This window comes from Rosa rugosa, chromosome 2 (genome assembly GCF_958449725.1).
Source record: "Rosa rugosa chromosome 2, drRosRugo1.1, whole genome shotgun sequence".
In the NCBI taxonomy this organism is placed as follows: Eukaryota; Viridiplantae; Streptophyta; class Magnoliopsida; order Rosales; family Rosaceae; genus Rosa; species Rosa rugosa.
The window spans coordinates 40414242-40432596 of record NC_084821.1 but is presented as its reverse complement, the minus strand read 5'-3'; the positions used below and the strand labels follow the sequence as shown (position 1 = coordinate 40432596).

General features: G+C 42.3%; 2 long non-coding RNA genes across 3 annotated transcripts; both read left to right on the top strand.

The window, feature by feature from the left end:
- Positions 1-9: 9 nt before the first annotated feature.
- On the top strand, positions 10-3860 carry LOC133733688 (uncharacterized). 2 transcript variants are annotated; one of them, XR_009857839.1, is made up of 6 exons: positions 10-622; positions 1072-1195; positions 1240-1299; positions 1631-1688; positions 3293-3554; positions 3755-3860. It is a non-coding gene; the product is annotated as an uncharacterized LOC133733688 (long non-coding RNA). The 2 variants fall into 2 exon arrangements; XR_009857838.1 differs by having other exon boundaries at positions 12-622; positions 3293-3854.
- A 20-nt stretch (positions 3861-3880) lies between these two features.
- Positions 3881-5151, top strand: LOC133733687 (uncharacterized). Its single transcript, XR_009857837.1, has 2 exons — positions 3881-4123; positions 4858-5151. It is a non-coding gene; the product is annotated as an uncharacterized LOC133733687 (long non-coding RNA).
- The last annotated feature ends 13204 nt before the right edge of the window (positions 5152-18355 follow it).

The window sequence follows — 18355 nt, the reverse complement described above, 5'->3', positions numbered from 1 at the left end:
GTTGAAGTACTTTCCCTCTCAAAGTTTCAAAACCCAGGCTGACTAGTCACTAGGGGTGATATTCAGACAACACAATTTCTTAATTGTGTTGTCTGAGTAATCTGTGTTTGACTTTTTTATGTTAACTCTCCCTTTCTCTTTCTCTCCCAACGATTGTAGTCCCATTCTCTCTCTCTCTGTCTCCATCTCTTTCTTTTGCTTTCCCAAACCTTCAAAAACCAACAACTTCCCCAACAGACCACTGCAATCAGCCTCATCTCTACGGTGCCTCCGCCTTTTCCTCTTCTCGCTCAACCCTCCATTCAGATCCAGTCCTCGGAAGGAGACGGTGGTTTTTCAATTTGGGCGTTTAGGGTTCTTCTAGTTTTGGGGTTTGCCTGGTTTTGGGGTTCTTTTGGTTTCGGAGGGGAGAGAGTCCACCTGATCCACTTTCTCTCTCCCTATCATCCACTCATTCTCTCACGCCTTCTCTGCTCAAAAACCCATATCTGTCTTCAAACCAAACCCTTGTCGGACCGCCTCCCCTACTCGTTGAACTCTTCTTACTCCGATTCTGGCCAAAGAGAGGTCGTCGAAGCCGCTCGCTTTTGGTCGCGTGCTGCACTTCGTCGTCGCCGCTATGGTAAGCTTCTCTCTCTGCTCTCAGTTTGTCTGCTTAATTCATTTCTAGACGTGAGTTATTAGTTTTTCCATCTGAATACCATCTGTGATTGTTGGCAAGAAGTTGATTACAAAATATGCCAATCGAAAATTCCCACTAGTTTCTCGCCAACCAAATAACAGTTCAATCAACTCTCGCGTTATACATAGTTTTCATCTTTAGTAGTCAGATTGGAATGGAATTGAACTATACTGTTAACTGTTAAGATTTTTAGATTTTGTTTACCATGTGGTAATTGGATTTATACACTCTTAGTTTCTCTGCGAACTGGTAGTGCAATAAGCTTTGGTAGTTTGTATGTTCTGTTACCGAATTTAAAAGGAATCTACTGCTTATATATGTAGTATTTTAATTGTGGGTTCTTCATGATTGCTGATTATTGCAATTTGTCTATTGGATTGTGTTTATAGTTCAAGAGGAAGCTCAGAGAGCCCAAGGGGGAGAATGTCACTCTTGGACCTGCTGTCCATAATGGAGAGTATGTACGTTTTTGGTGTTGCTCACATCTTTGCCTCATTCAATGATACCTTCATTGTAAGTTGTGCATCTTCTTGAATCTAACTGTCATCGACTTGCAGCATGGAGATGTCCTCTTCATAATGCTATTGTTTGGATGGCTGGTACAGCTCTATTTGCAGGTATTATTTTTTACTTTGACAATAGAATCTTATTTGGGTTTTGATTGTTGTCATGATATATTGGTTTAATGCATGTGAGAAGCTTCCTCCTTGTTGGAAAGAGAAGGCAATAGAGATTTAATTCATGAACATAGGTTTTGTTGGTAATGAATTGCTTGATTCATGTCTTTGAGTTTCTGTGTATAGCATTTGGAATTTGGACTTGATTTAGTATTGTTTTTTTAACAGAAATGTTTCTGGAAACTTTCATATATGTAGTATGGTTTTGAATTAAGTTTTTCTTTAGAGACCATGTGTTTACTTCGGTACATATTTTTAAACCTTGTTTCAGGTTTAGTAGGCATGGATCTGTATGGTCCTTCTTTACTCATCAAGTGGGTATAAATTAGGTGAACTTTCTTATCTCTATATTATAAATCATCTTCTCATTTGGTCAGATCAACAATACTCATGCTCTTTTTCACACAATTATTTTGGGGTTAAACAATTTCTGGGGCTTATGAAAAAGAAAAAGAAAAAGGGGAAATGATCATTTACCCAATTTCAGCTTAAAAATTGCCCACTTGCACAACGAAGAGTTTAAAAACTCCATTTACCCAAAACACCCAATTAATTCTTTTTTTATTATTTTTATTTATTTTTGGGACTTTTTTGCCCTCTCCTTCTTTCTCACTTAGAGAGAGAAGTCGTTGGTTACCTTGCTTGACTCCGGTGACTAGTGGCCGGCCGCGGACTCCGGTGACCGGAATCCGGCGACCTGTGACTGGAGTCCGGCGACCGGTGACCGGAATCCGACGACCGGTGACCGGTTTTCGGCGACCGGTCCCTAATAATACCCAGTAACCATATTATTGCCCCCCAGTAATCATATTATTGCCCCCCAATAATCATATTACTGCCTCCCAAAAATCATATTATTGCCTCCAATACTCCTATTATTGTCGTCCAGTGAATTGTATGAACTCCCAAAACCAAAATGAATACACTACAGGCACAATTGATCAATTTATAATCATATTATTGGCTCCCAATAATCATATTAGTGCCTCCCAATAATCACATTATTGCCCCACAATACAAAGTCTAATGTCTCTACTGCCTCCCAATAGACCACCAAAAATGCACCATTTTGTAGGATTCACAGATAATTTGACTTTAATACACAGAAAACAACAGGTAATTTATCAAAACACCACACTATAGTGATCCCTGTCCCTCGTATCAAAGTCTACTGGGGGCCAATAATGTGTCTACTGCCCCCCAGTAGACCATCAAACAAACCACACAGTTACATTGCAATCTCAGGATACCGAAAAAAAAAAAAATGCTCTGGGCACCCATCAACGTGTGAGGCCGGCTGAGAGGTTTTGGCGTCTGAAATTATTGAATATGGGTTTCCGGTGCAGTGAGGAACTTGGACATAAACCAAGTACCATTGGCACAAAGACCAGATCAAGAAGAAATACTGGAGGACGAAGAAGATAGCAGCAACGGGTCGGGCGGCCCGTCCCCGAAGAAGCTCCGTCTCACCAAGGAACAGTTCCGTCTTCTCGAAGAGAGCTTCAGACAACACCACACCTTAAAGCCCGTAACAAACCCCCCCCTCTCTGTGATTGGCAGAGGTCGACGAAGATGGGGCTTGGGATGTGCTAGCTGGCGCCGAGATCGAGGTCGACGAAGAAGAGAGAGACTGAGAGGATATGGAGAGAGGAGGTGGAGATCGGGTTGAGAGCGAGAGAGTTTGGGAAGGAGAGAGAGACTGAGAGGATATGGATGAGTTTAAATTTAATTAATAGGGGCAAAACTGTCACTAGAGGTTAGATTGGGTAAATGGGGTTAAAAAACTGGTGCGGGAGTAAGTGGGCAATGTTTAGTCTAAAATTGGGTAAGTGGTCACGGCCCCAAAGAAAAAAGTACTTTTTCCAAAAAAAATTGGGTTCTGTATATGAATTTAAGGGTTCTTTTTTTAATAAAAAGTTCTTTCTAATTCTAGGTGAGTTTTCAAAAGTTATAATGAAATTGACTGAAGTAAGGGAAGAAGGCGGTAAAGTGAAACCAGTTATTTTATCAAGTGATTCAGGACATGAGGAGCCAATAAAGCAAAAAAAAAGAAGGAAACTGATATACAAGAAACAATGCAATATTAGCTTGATAAGCATCAGGACAAGAGGAGCCATTAGAGCAAAAAAAGAAGGAAATTTATATATAGGGAACAATGCAGTACCAACTTGATATGCTAGACTGTTTGAAGAAAGGTATGTTATATATGTTAACCTTATTCCATATTCCCATTGCAGTTGTCAAAATGTTTTCTTGATTATTGTGTCTTACTACAAGTAATATAGTTTGGTTTTTTATTACGTCCTTCAATTTTATTCTTCTTTAGTATGAGTCATGTGATCACAGATAAAGAAAATCACCATAATACATTTATATGCTATTTACTTCTGAACAGATGATGAGGAAGATGGTACAATATCTGCGTTACATGATCTAGAAGCTAAAGAGTCTAACTGAGTACATACATATTAACACCTGAGTTTCAATATGTTATATCGGGCCAGACTTTAACACTTGAGTTTCAATATGTTCTCTAACTGAGTACATACATATGCTGAAATTACTTAAAACTCATTTGTCTTTTGCTTTTTGGATTTTTAACACCTGCATTTCAATATGTTCTCTGATGGAATTTCTTCTCACTTTGATTTGGCAGAGTCGGTTCCTCCTTCCTTCACTGAATTTTTGATTTATCTTTTCTTCTATTGCCTTTGCAGAACAATTAAGTTCGAGGATCTTAGAGCCAAGAGTTGTCGGCTTCTAGGTATGATTTTGTCCAATTTTGCTGCTTTATATCAGTTTGTTGTGTGAAATTAAAAATCACTTTTCAAATTAGGAACTAGAAATCCACTTTTAGGTATTTGCTTTAATCACACTTAAGCGCGCTGCATATAGATGGTTCAACTTAAACTGAACAATTAAATGGAAGCTGGGTTGGGTAGTAATTAAAGCATGAAGCTTAGGGACTTTGTTCATGAGTTCTGGTATTAGTGGTATGGCTGTGATTTCTGAGTATTTGAATCTATGATGTGATTCTAGATTGACACTTGATTCTTGGTTTGTTGTGAAACTGTTTTAAATTATTTTTGTTCGGGTTAAATAAGATTAGAATTTCATATTCGTCTGCTTCAAAATTAAGGGCCTGTTTCTTTTTCTGCCTTCGATTTGTGTAAGCAATGATGGTTGTTTTCCTTCTCATCTCAACTACTTGATATTATTATCTATCTGATCCTCTGTATCCTAATCAGATAGATGGAAAAGTATAGTTCTGATATATTTCCTTGTGATCATGTGGATTAGTACTTGTAAAAGCATGGTTTAAATCTTTTAATAGGGGCTTGATACAGAAATGTGTTCTCTTGCTCTGTGGTTTTACATGCTTCTGATGTGAAGTATTACTAGGTGACGAACTCGACATACTTAATTTGCTCACCACTGGATGGAGTGCCTTTGTGAACAAGAAGCTTTGCTAAATTTCTGTGTTTGTGTGATCTGCAGATTGCAAAAATATATGGAACAATAACTCTTCTCTTCAAAACTTTGATGCCTCAATTTGCTGATATCTTTGGAGGATTATCCGCTTGAAGAATGATAGCTGTTACATAATTGGCTAAATTAAAGCTTTTGCTACTTAGACGCTCTAAATTAGTATAGTTGCTCTAAATATTAGTTTTTTCACTTTTTTGCCTTATGAGTTTATTGAGCTGATGCTCATTAGGTTTATGTATGAAACAATTATGGATGTATTTGCTGGCTATAATGACAGAATGAATAATATATGCCTTTTGTGTAGTTTCCAGATTACATCCTAATAGGAATATAAATGTGACATCTGAAATACCATGCAACCACTAAATCAAAGTCAAAATATGTTGTTGGAGCTACTTAAGAACAACAGAATTTAGGAAAAATCTATTGTTATATTCCCACTCAAACAACAGAAAATTGTGGTCTCACAATCAAAACAAAGACAAAAATATATAAACTTATGTTGACTCAAAATAAAAACAACGACATATAATTGTATTTTAAATGAATGTACAATAACAAATAATTGTTTTGTAATTAGTAGTTTAACTAACAGTTAACTGTTAGTTGTTTTCCTACTCAAACAACATAAAACTGTGGCCTTACAATAAAAACAACGACAAAAATATATAAATTTTTGTTGACTCAAGACAAAAACAACAACATATAATTGTATCTTAAATGAATGTACAACAAGAAATAATTGTTTTGTGTTGGTAGTTTAAATAATAGTTAATTGTTATTAGAATATGAAACAAACAACAGAAAACTGTTATTGTAAGTCATTATAAATAACAGATAACTGTTGTCTAAATTCTCTAACACATATCTTGGGTTTAATCAAACAACAGACCTTCTGTCGTCTGAAAAATCAGACGACAGAGGAAATCTGTTGTCTGATACCCCCAAGAGACGGCACCGTACTAGACAACATAATTTTTTTTAATCAGACGACAGAGGAGATCTGTCGTCTGATAGCTTTATTGGCATAGTGATGGTGGAAAGAAACAAGGGCAATGATCCAGAAATGAGGTAAATAATATAAGGCTCCAAAAATTGTGTGATAACTTATGCATGGATCCCCTCTGCATTGTTTATTATCTTGGATTTTTGGTACAAATAAGAGGATCTTTAGCAGACTCTCTATTTTAGCTCCTTAGCTGTTTTGGAGAGCATGTTTAGCTTTTTATCTATTTTAGCAGTTGCACCGGACTCCTAAGTGACTCTCTATTATAACTTTTAGCTATTTCGCTCCTAAATATAGAGAGCGAGGTGTGGCTCTCTATAATTTAAAACATTCCTTTTAAGTAATTTTATGTAATTTATAAATACAATTAAACTATTTAATCTTCATTTAAAAATTAATATAAATTTTAAACTAGCTAAAATAGAGAGAACTGATGCAGACGTTTTTTAAAAGTGGCTAGCCAAAATAACTTTTTAGCTACTTTAGCTAAAATTTGACTAAAATATGACTAGCATTGCTAAAGATGCTCTAATATCTTGAATTTAACAGTGAATCTTTTCGGGCCATTTGGCAGGGCCGCCCCTGGCCAGATTCTATGCTAGAGAATAATATATCACCAACTGCTTAACATCTCTTTCCCCTTTTGAAATTAATACGACAGCAAATTACTCTGTTAATGATCAAATAGAACTAATCAAACAATGGTACCATAGTACTTAATTTAGAGCATAAACTGATACATTATGGTGCTACAAATTTAAATCTTTACAAAAGCATAAAACATCATCCTAGAGTAGCTAGCTGTTGTATCCTGTAACAACCCATTTCCGGCACACAAGGTTGAGGTGGAAATGACATACTACCAAAAATAGTCCTATCTAACCATAAGAAACAAGGCGCGCGCAAGGAGAATAAAAACATCAAAATCACCACCTGAGACATGGTAGGCAGCTAATGAGATCAAACGCTCGCAATTCAGGACACTCACAGCACCTGAAAGTTTATGATCTCGTTACGAGATTCTCGTAGTATGTGCACTCTGAAGAAGACAAGGAAATAAACACATGCATACAACAGTAAACTATGTTGAGGATGGCACTCCTGTAAGAGGAGGAATGGCATATTGTGAATCGACTTGTACGGCTCAGAACACAACCCCAGTTCTTCACTATCCTTGACATTTGGACCAGATTTTGACGTTGGTCATGAAGGCTAGCTAGGTCCATTAGAAATCAACAGAAGTAGCAGAAGATACTTTAATATGTTTAAATATGATTAGGTTGATATAGAAAACACTAGCTTTCAGCAGTAAGGAGTGTGTTTTATTTTCTAGCTTCTCTTTTCAAGCCACCAGCAGCAGTGGTTGACGAAGAGCTTCTAAGTTAAAAACTTCTGAACTAGCTATGATACACATGAGTACTGGTTTTGAACTCTTCTGAAATTGTATTATGGTAATTTTGCCCAACATGATGTACAAGCAGCCTAATTCTGCAAACCCATTTTAAAAGGAACTTTTTGACTTAATGTGTTGCTGTCCGTTATCCATGGTTCAAGAACTGAAACAACTACTTGCCTTCTGTTGAAGGTGCCATTTAACTTTTTTGCCAGCCACAATATCCTAACTGAGATCTGTATCGGAAAAACTAGACTATCCTCTTTAATATGAGAAAAAAATTCATTGCGAAGAAATTGTCAGAAAGCAAATCAAAAGAAACAGTTCTCAAAACAAAACTCCACGGACTCATTCTAGTGCCACTTTGAGCAATGGCCTGGTATATGCGGACTTTGTGGACTTGATGTATTTACACTATAACACTACCAACAGTAGAGGGGTAAGAAAATCAGGCAGAAGGGGAATTTGATTCTACACCCAAATTCACACACACCTTCATATCTATAAGATTGTTTTTTTTTATTTTTTGAATCAAAGTAATCAATTCCATTAATCTCAAGCCAGAATGGCACATATACATACATTCTCTTGCCAACTCTAGGACAAGTTTAGGACGTAGTATGCTAGCACCACCTATTAGACAACCGGTGCTCACTTATTATACGCAAGCCTATAACTATGACAAAACTAGGACATAGTAAATAGGCATAGTTCAATACAAAACTAAATTCTCTCCTTGCCATCCAAACTAGGGCTAGGAGGTTTGGTCAGGTCCACCCTCCTGGATCCCAAATACGAAACCCCATAGAATTAGATCCTAACAGTTTGGTCCACACAAAGGCCCAAGTCCAAAAGGTATTCTTATTTGTTTTGGGCACCCAAAGCCCAATCAACTTGGGCCATGCAAGTGATCTGGGCACCCAACCGCAATTGAGTCCACCTTTTCCTGCATCGATCGCCGCCGCCGCACGCGTAGGACGTCGTTCGTCAAATCTCCGACTCTTCAAGCGGAGGGGCTCTCTTGTAGGTTGGAGTCTTCGAAAAGCTCTGGCCATCCCTTCGTGGAGTACAAACCTATTAATTAGGTTTATCTAAAAAAAAATTTTAAAAAAAACTATTAAATAGGATAAATATTAAAACTCATTGTTGTTAAGAATTACTAAAGTTGCCACCATTCCCAAAAATTTTCTGCAGATGCAAGTCTTGAAACGTTTGCGCAAAGACATCGCCCAGAATTAATCAACTCTTGATTCCAGCAATTGAAATCAACATAACCTCCACATTCAAAAGCCTAATCTAAATCAATACCTGGATTGGAGGTTATGTAATCTCCACATTCAAAAGCTGGAATTATAGGTGCCTAAGTCATTCTCTGAATGATTTAGCTACAAATTGTGAACTCCCTGAATGATAGGTACCTAAATCATTTGCTTATGTTAAAACCCACAAGATGTTTAACACCTGAATGATAGACAAAATTATGCAATTTTATCTATGGTTCATTCTACCTAAGTTATTCCCTAATTGATAGGTACAAATTGTGAACTCCTAAATGATAGCCTAAATAATTTGCTTATGTTAAAACTCACATAATATTTAACACTTGTACGTTCAATAGGAAAAATTATACAGTTAGGCCTATGGTTCATCTAGAAATAGGGCTGTCAATTCCGACACGACCCGATAACACGACTCGAAACCCGCACGAAATAAAACGGGTTGAACCCGCACGATTAAAAAGAGGGTCGGCGGTGGGTCAACCCGCCATGACCCATTTAATAAATAGGTCGGCCACGGGTCAACCCGCCAACACGAAGTGAACCCGTATAACCCAATTGTACTATGTTTCTTCTTGAAATTTTGGACGTTCGGAGTATTTTATCATAGGATTAGACAATTTGAAATATTTCACTTTTTAATTATTAGATTTAATTATTTATGAATTATATATAATTATTTATATTCTTCATCTTGTGGAGTTTTTAATGAATTTAATCAATTTATGCATTTTTTTAGTTAAATGGGTCTCATTGTTAACGCTTAAATGGGTGATTTTGTCTAACAAGACACGACTTATTTATTAAATGGGTTAAGCGGGTTGGAAACGGGTAACCCGTTTAATAAATAGGTTGGGTTTTGGTTTAAATTTTTGACACGATTATTAAATGGGTTGGGTTTGGGTTTATATTTTGCGACACGACAAATACCTTGACCCGACACGAACCCAACCCGACACGATCATTGACAGCCCTATCTAGAAATACCAAAATTAGCAAGTGAAAGTTAATAATGAGGGTGTTGGATTATTCTATTTCATTTCTGGTAAATGAGGTGAAATGAATATTTTATTAAAAAGTCAACAGCTATATTTGAGGAATATTTTATCTATTCAATCAGAAGAGTAAAGTAGTCAAACTAAAAAAACATGAAAAATTATAATTATAAACTTAAAACCTATAAGGAATGTTTAATTATGTGAATGGGTGTAGATTAAAAGAAAATATAGGAATTGGTTTTTCCTAATATGAGCTTCATTTTTTGGGTTTTTTCCTAATAAGCCATACAAAAAAGTTATATTGTTCATAAGATGGCAAAGTTATATTTTCATCTTGTTCTTCTCAGCAAAACAATTCAAATCATGCAGATTATAATCATTATATGAACCGGAAATTCCAAGTGACTAACCCTACCAAACCCTTTTATTTTGGTACAAAACTTTGGGTTGAATACTTCAATTCCTCCATATGCTTCAACAAGCATTTTGACAAACTGAGATTGGTTTTACACCCGTTTCATCAGAGCCAAATTCAACGGCACTGTCCCCAAAAGTCTTCTACAATTCTCTAAAACAGAGCAGTTTCCAGTAAAGCAACTGATCATCTCCTAAACTTTTCTCGGCTGGTTCTTTTGTCTGTGTGCAACTCAGTTTTTCTCAATCTCGAAACATTCATCATCATAACTTTTTACTGATCCTACACATGCTGACATGCATGTGGAGCTTATTCAAATATTCAAGAACTTGAAGGGTTTTCTTCATCATCTTGTTTACTACTGGTTCATCATATATTATAATGCATGGCATTGGAATTCAACCCAAGAGATTTGATTTTCTCAATATACAGCAATGAGAACTATGAAGAACCTGACTTGCATGGGGACAGGGTTGAGAACTTGAGATGAATATGCCTACCCAAAAGAGTACAGTAATTAGGTCCATTTAGCATCTGAAGATAGATACTTTAATCAATCATTTGAGAAATGGTAATTGTTGGTGTTGTTTGAAACAGTTACAGAAAACAAGGTCATTTCAAGGGGTTTCTAATATATAAGTTGGTGCTTAACGATTAAATCAAACTTTTCTATTTTACATTTGGTATCTAGTTGATAATCTATGGTATAAGCCAAAAGGGTGCCCCATTCTACCAAAATTTAGTATGTTCAATGTGTTTGAGCCCAAAAGTAATTTTGGCAATATCCTTTAGTGGATCTAGCACAGCGGGCCGATACCTGCGGCCCAAAAATAAGCCTACTATGGTTTGGGTTACAGCTTCGCCCATTCTGGAATCCATGAGGAAAACGAAACTTTATTGGAGGTAAGTAGCAGAGATTGATTAGGAAACTTCAATCAATAATCCTTCTACAACAAGGAGCAGTCAGAAACCCTAGGTATATATACCGGGTTTCAAGGACGAATCAAGACCTCTCTCAAATCAATCAATCCTAGCGATTACAAAGCCTCCCCGGAGCAAACCTTCAACCTCGTTGAAACCCGGTGACCGTGCGCCAGTCCTAGTCTCTCCAAGAGCCGACTGTCAGTATCACCAGACCAACCCGGCGACCGTACTTCCAGTCCCAGTCTCCCAGCGAGCCGACTGCGAGCGCAACCGCCACCGTTACTACCAGCGAAGCAAGGGTAACGCCCTCGCAACCCAGCGAAGCTAAAGTCACGCTTTAGCGCAACCCGTGCTTTCTCCAAACTTCCCAGTGATTGCTCTGCTTAGTCTACAATACTAAGTATCGATTCGGTGAACGCAAGAGACCACAACCAAAGTCCTTATCCGTAAGGCAAAAGTCCTTTTCCGAAAGGCTAGAGAAGTACCCTGTGACGAGGTTGGTGCTCTCCTCGTCCACAGCGCTTGAAGAAGAAGTCAGGTCAAGGGACTACCCCAACGACTGCACCCCGCGGTGCTGGCACGCCTGCGCAATCACTCGCTCAAAAGAGACAGTTTGCAAGCCAACTGGTTTTGGAGCCAAACATTTTGGCACGCCCAGTGGGACCAGACTAGTGTCTCTTCGTGAACGGTAGCCATTGGGAAGTCAAGCGAAAACCCTTACCAAAAGGTTTACGCTAACTGCCCAAAGCATAAGACCTCCAGTTACAAGCCGCATTCTCGCGCGGATTGTCGTGGTCTTTCTGAGCAACAAGTGACTCAAAGATTCGCTCTTCATCCCCATCCAACCGAGATGTCGACGGAAAAAGGAGAGCAACAAGTGACTCAAAGATTCGCTCTTCATCCCCATCCTGCTGAGGGTCAAACTGTCACTAACAACCAGGCCAGCGAGCCGGTTGACACTGTCGCTAGCTCCAACACAGCGACGAGTGTGCAAAGAGAGGCTTTCGTTCCGAAGCCTATCCCAAAAGGGGCCTCCTCCGAGGTCGCGTTCGCAATTATCCTGGAGAACATCGAAAACCACAGCAAGAAGATAGCTGCTGACCTTGCGAGGGATAATGCGAGAGCTGACCAGGTCATACGCGAGATAAACCAGCGTATTTCCCAACAAGCGGAGGAAACTAAGCAGCAAATCTCACAGACTGAGAATGCTTTGATGGCCCATGCTTCAGGTATCGCAGAAGAGCAGAACCAGCGCCAGAAAGGAATAATAGAGGCCATTGCGAACCATACGAAGCAAACAACGGCTGACATGGCTGGTCTCCGTAAAGACGGAGAGATCCTCGCAACCGAGGTTGCCATGCAGAGGGCCGAGCTGAACCAGGCTAAGGAGGTATTAAACCAGACCTTGGGTGATCCCAATGCTATCCTTGGTTCTCTTGGCCAGCCATCCGGTTTGGGCAAATACGTGCCACCGAACCAGCGCGAGAAGGTTAGCAGCCATACTGCTATACCTGCCGCAACTGTTGCTGCCACGCCGCTGAAAAACAAAGAACAAGCGCTAGTTTTCGGCGGCAGCAAAGATAAAGGTACTGCCTCAAGTGGGCAGACTACCAGGCAGAAGCACCAGGCCTCAAAGGGCGCTGGAACCTCGTCCGATTCTACGTTCGTTCAATACGACAGCGACGGGGCAGAGAACGTATATCAAGAGCTGCCGGGAAGCTACTATGGGATTGACCAGGCTGGTAATCCGGTTAGGATAACAGCGCTGGCAAAGGAGATGCCCATACCGGCAGTAACTCTGCAGCAGCCAGGTACAACTCGCGTTGTACATGTAGGAGAAAGGGCAACTACAAATACCATTCAAGCCATACCATTACAGGCTGCTGCTCGCCAGAATGCGGCGATACCTCCTCCTCCAGGTCCTGAGTACGTGAGACGCGATGAGGTAGAGGAGATGATTAGACAGGCAAACCCTAGGGCCCAGATAGATGGGGTCTATGAGGGACCTTTCCCACCGCACATAATGCTCGCGCCTTTCCCCAGGGGCTATAAAAACATCATATTTGCTACCTTTTCAGGGGAGGATTCCGAGAATGCGGCAACTCATCTGGCCAGGTTCAGGGTACAATGCGGCCAGTACCAGAATGATGACGTCCTCAAGTGCAGGATCTTTGGCACCTCTCTATCAGGGGCTGCCTTTAGATGGTTCTCCAAACTGCGACCAGGAACTGTGGCAGATTGGCCTGCAATGGAAAAGCTCTTCCGAGAGACTTTCGGGGCCACAGAACCTGAGGTCGACTTGGCTTCTCTCACCCAGATGGCCCAACAGCCCACGGAGTCCGCTGTGGCCTATCTTCAGCGCTTCCAGATTCAGAAGGCCAAGCTGAATGTGATCCTGCCAGAGAAAGAATTGATCAAGTTGGCGATCAAGGGCTTAGAGCCTCGCCAGCGAAAGAAGCAGCATGGCAGCATGATCCAGTCAATGGGAGAGCTCATCACAGAGGTGGGAAGCTTCGAACACCTCCTCAGAGAAACTGACGCCAGGAAGAATGCGTCCAGAGGAACATACGTACCAGGGAAACATCGCACTGTAGCGGCCCTGAGCTACCAGCCGGCTACGTATGATCCTTACTACCACTATCACAGTGAGGACGTGGCTCAGGAGGACGAGGAGGAAGATGAAAGCGACATCGCCGCTTATGAGCTGACAGGGAGAAAGAACCCAGCCTTAAAGCAATTGAAAATCTCCAAGGAACCTGTCAAGCTCAAATCGATGGCCTTCACTAAACCTGAATTCGCGACGTATACATATGATGCCAACAAGGCACACGAGATTCTAGATGAGATGATCGCCGCGAAGATGGTGAAGACCGACTTTGGACCTTTTCCTCGACCAGATCAGCTGAAAGGAAAGAAGTACTGCAAATTCCATAACCTGTGGAACCATAATACAGCTGATTGTGTGAAGCTCAAGGACCAGATTCAGGTATGGCTCAACAACGGTAGTCTTCAGGTGGAAGCTACAGTAACTGCAGCAGCGCTTGTTGACCTAAACCCTTTTCCTGATACTGGGATTAACATGGTCGATGTGAACTGGACCAAGCAGAACCAGAGGAAACCAACTCTGGATTTGTCCACGAAAGGACAAGAAACAGAGCCTAAAGAGGCTCCTGCCCAGAAGAAGGCTAAACCATTTGGTCAAGCCTCGCCAGTGGTGTTATGCTCGCGGTGCAAAGAAGAGTGTGGCATCCAAGTGCCGCACGAAGAGGTCGAGCAGACATTTCGTTTTGGCTCTTTCCCGCCCATTAAGTGGGCTTCGCCATCACGACACTACCAGCCTTCCAGCCCAAGAGAAAAGGAGAGAATGGGGTCGCCTACATCGCCAAAGGACTCCAATCTGTTCAAGAAGCTGAAGGCAGCTACGGCTGATCAGAAGATGGAGGAAAAGGTCGCGAACAAGCACAAAGACATTCTAACCAAGCCCTACATACCACCTGCTTCAACCACTACCATCAAAGAAGGAAAGTGGTACACCAGGGAGAAGGGGAAGGCAGTGGAGATAAGTCCTTCCAAGAAGCGAAAACTGCAGCGCAGATTTGGTGAAGCCAAGCGCGCGCTAGAGGCTTTAGACCAGGGCCTGATCAAACCGTCACAGTTGGTCAAATCTCCTGAGCAGTATCAGAAGGAGATGGAAGCGCTCGCTGCCAAGCCATTAGTGGCTCCTCGCAGTCTGCGAAAGCCAGCGAGCTCAGAATCTGGGGCATCTAAGCCCAATGTTTTTTGTAGGATTACCAAGGAGAGAACACCTCCGCTGGCCAGAAAGGAGAGCTCGCCGTCCAGGCGACCACACGTCAGGCGTAGGTTGTCTCGCGAGGAACCAGAAGCCAAATCCTCGGCTTTCGAGAGACTGGGGGGCAAAGACAAGACTACCGACACGTTACAGTGGAGACCTAAGAAAGTCCAGAGTTTGGTGGTCGCTCCCCCAAAGGCGGATATTGCTAGGGAACTAAAGCCAGATTCCCTTGAACAAGCTTCAGTGGTTCAAGAGCTCGAACAATGTGAAGTAAAAGGCCTCACCGAGGAATCCTTAGTGGACAGGTTGGTCAAACAATTCAACACGGATATCCCTGTCCACGAACCCAAGCTTAACCTGGAGGACGACATAGATGAATTCGAAACGTCCTGCAATATGGTTTATGTGCTTCCAGCGCGGTATGCAATGCCGGTCGCTGCTCAGGAATGCGTAGAAGCTGAGGAATGTAATACACAGCCTCTGCAGATCACGTCAGCGGTCACGGCACCTGTTGAAGAGGCTGTCTTTCTGGAAACAGAGGACGCCAACAGTAAAGAATTCTTCATGAGCTTCACTAGGCCAACACCTGCTATGGTCCAACACATGAGACCTCTATACATCACAGCAGAAGTTGGCGGTACCAAAGTAAGCAAGATCATGGTTGATACCGGAGCTGCTGTTAATGTCATTACTACCAGGACCATGCACCTGCTAGGGATCAAGAAGGAGAAGATCCAGTCGACATCTCTTACTCTCAAGAACTTCGCGGGGACTGTAACAAAAACCTTGGGTTTACTTTTCTTGCGTATCAAGGTAGGTCCAGCAGAGGGAGTTTACGCTTTCTTTGTGACAGACTGCTATGCGGCCTACAGCGCTATCCTGGGCAGAGATTGGATTCACCGGAGCTACTGTGTTCCATCAACCCTCCATCAGGAACTTATTATGTGGAACAGGGAGACAGACAAAGCTGAGGTGATCAAAGCGGACCCTATCCTTTCCCAGTATCCGCAAACTATGTAGATGCCAGGTACTACTTGGAGCCTATCGCTCCATTGCAAGTCAGTGGCATCGATAACAAAGGCCGCCCCACAGGGGTGACGGCCTCTGAACTGGCACAGTGGGGGCTTACGCTCGCAAAAGAAGGCTTAGAAAGGCCTGGCCACGCTGTGCCTAAACCCTTGAACGATTAATGGATTACGACCTTCCAGAAGAAGGGATAGAGGCCCTCCACTCGCTGCATGAAAGATTATCATCATATCTAGTGGAAAAAGAGGCCTATGAGCAAATCGCGACTTTGGAAATCGTTGAAGAGGGACTCTCTGATCAGGAACAAGAGGATGAGGTAGAAATCCAGCTCGCTCCGGCAGCGTTGGACGACACGCCTCCTAAGGTCAGAGATCCTACCGAGAAAGTCAATCTCGGAACAGCAGATGAGCCTATGGAAGTGGCTATCAGTGCTTACTTAGAGCCTAGCGAGAAACAGAGGCTTATTGACTTATTACTAGAATTCAAGGACTGCTTTGCGGAAAAGTATGAAGATATGCCTGGCCTGTCACCGGACTTGGTTTGCCATCAGCTACCAACACTCCCTGACAAGAGGCCTGTGAAACAAGAGCCGCGAAGAATGAATTCAGAGACTCAAATCCTCGTTAAAGAGGAGGTCGAAAAAATGCACAAATCAGGCATTATCAGGGTGGCCAAGTACAATCAGTGGCTATCTAACATAGTGCCTGTCCGAAAGAAGAATGGTAAGATGAGGGTCTGCGTAGATTACAGAGACCTTAATACTGCTACACCTAAAGATATCTACCCCATGCCGGTCGCGGATATGTTGGTAGATGCCGTTGATCGGCATGAATTACTGTCCTTCATGGACGGCACTGCGGGGTATCACCAGATTCCGGTTGCAGAAGAAGACAGACACAAAACCGCGTTCCGCTGCCCTGGGTTCGCGGGCGTTTTTGAATATGTGGTTATGCCTTTTGGACTGAAGAACGCTGGAGCGACTTACCAAAGAGCCATGAACCTAATCTTCCATGACATACTTGGAAAGATTTTGGAGGTTTACATTGATGACGTGGTTGTCAAGTCTCAGAAAAGAGGGGATCATATCACAGACCTCAGGAAAGTATTCGAGCGCATGCGACAGCACAAGCTTAAAATGAATCCTGCTAAGTGCGTTTTTGGAGTTCAAGCAGGAGACTTTCTGGGGTTCATTGTCCATCAGAGGGGAATTGAGGTCCCTGAAGACAAAACGAGCGCAGTTATCAACGCATCTCCGCCACGCACGAAGAAAGAGCTACAGCGCTTGCTTGGTAAAATCAACTTCCTGAGACGCTTCATCTCTAACTCTGCAGGTAAGATCCAGCCTTTCTCTCCTCTGCTGAAGCTGCAGGGCCAAAGCGAGTTTGTCTGGGAACATAAGCACCAAGAGGCTTTTGACAGAATCAAGGCCTACCTGGCGAGCGCGCCAGTGCTCGTTCCTCCTAGGGCTGGATTTTCATTAAAGCTATATATATCAGCAGCTGAGGCTTCTATTGGCAGCTTACTCGCCCAAGACGATGAGGATGGTGTCGAACATGCCATATTCTACCTTAGTAGGACACTCACAGACTGCGAGACAAGGTACACTCCAATGGAAAAGCTATGTCTCACATTGTACTTCTCAGCGTGCAAGCTGCGCCACTACATGTTATCCTTTACCACTTGCATCATCGCTCAGACTGACTTAGTCAAGTACATGCTATCGCGACCTATTCTGAGAGGCCGCATTGGCAAATGGGTGTTAGCTTTATCTGAATTCTCACTACAGTATGTGCCACAAAAGGCAGTAAAGGGACAGGCTATCGCAGATTTCCTCGCGCACCACCCTACCTTAGACATCCCTATAGTGAAGGAGTTAGAAATAGCAGCTGTGGCCATCACTCGGCCAGATTTGGCAAGCATCCCAGAGTACGCTATTTTGTACCAAACCACAGTCTCCTTACAGCCCTGGATACTATACTTTGACGGTTCAAGAACGGAAACGTTAGCAGGGGCTGGGATTGTTCTGGAAAATCCAGCGGGCGATCGGTTCTCTTATTCTTTCCAGTTGGAGTTTAAGTGTACCAACAATCAAGCAGAGTATGAGGCCCTTATCATTGGCCTAGAGGTTCTGCTAGAGTTAGGGGTGAGGGACGTTCAGGTACACGGCGACTCTTTGCTCATAATCAACCAGCTCCAAGGAAAGTACAAGTGTGAAAGCTTTTTGCTCATACCCTACATGCATCGTGCCATTGAACTTCTAGATCAATTTGACGATGTAGACTTGGAGCACATACCTCGTGAGCGCAACTTTGCGGCCAATGAACTCGCTCAATTGGCTACAGGCATTACATTGAAATATGGCGTTCGCGAGCGCATTCTGAAAGTCGAGCGCCGCACACTGCCTTCGTGGCTCGCGCGGCCTGACCCACCAGACGATCCAGTCGTCGCGGTCCTCGAGCCTATCGACGTTGATTGGCGCATACCGTTGATTGACTACCTCAAGCAACCAGATCTTACAACAGACAGGAAGATTCGTTTTCTTGCCTTGAATTATTTCCTTAGAGGTGATGAGCTGCGACGACGTGGAGAAGATGGCGTAGACTTTAGATGTGTCTATGGCCGCGAAGCAAAACGATTAATGCGCGAAGCGCACACAGGAGTATGTGGAGCCCATC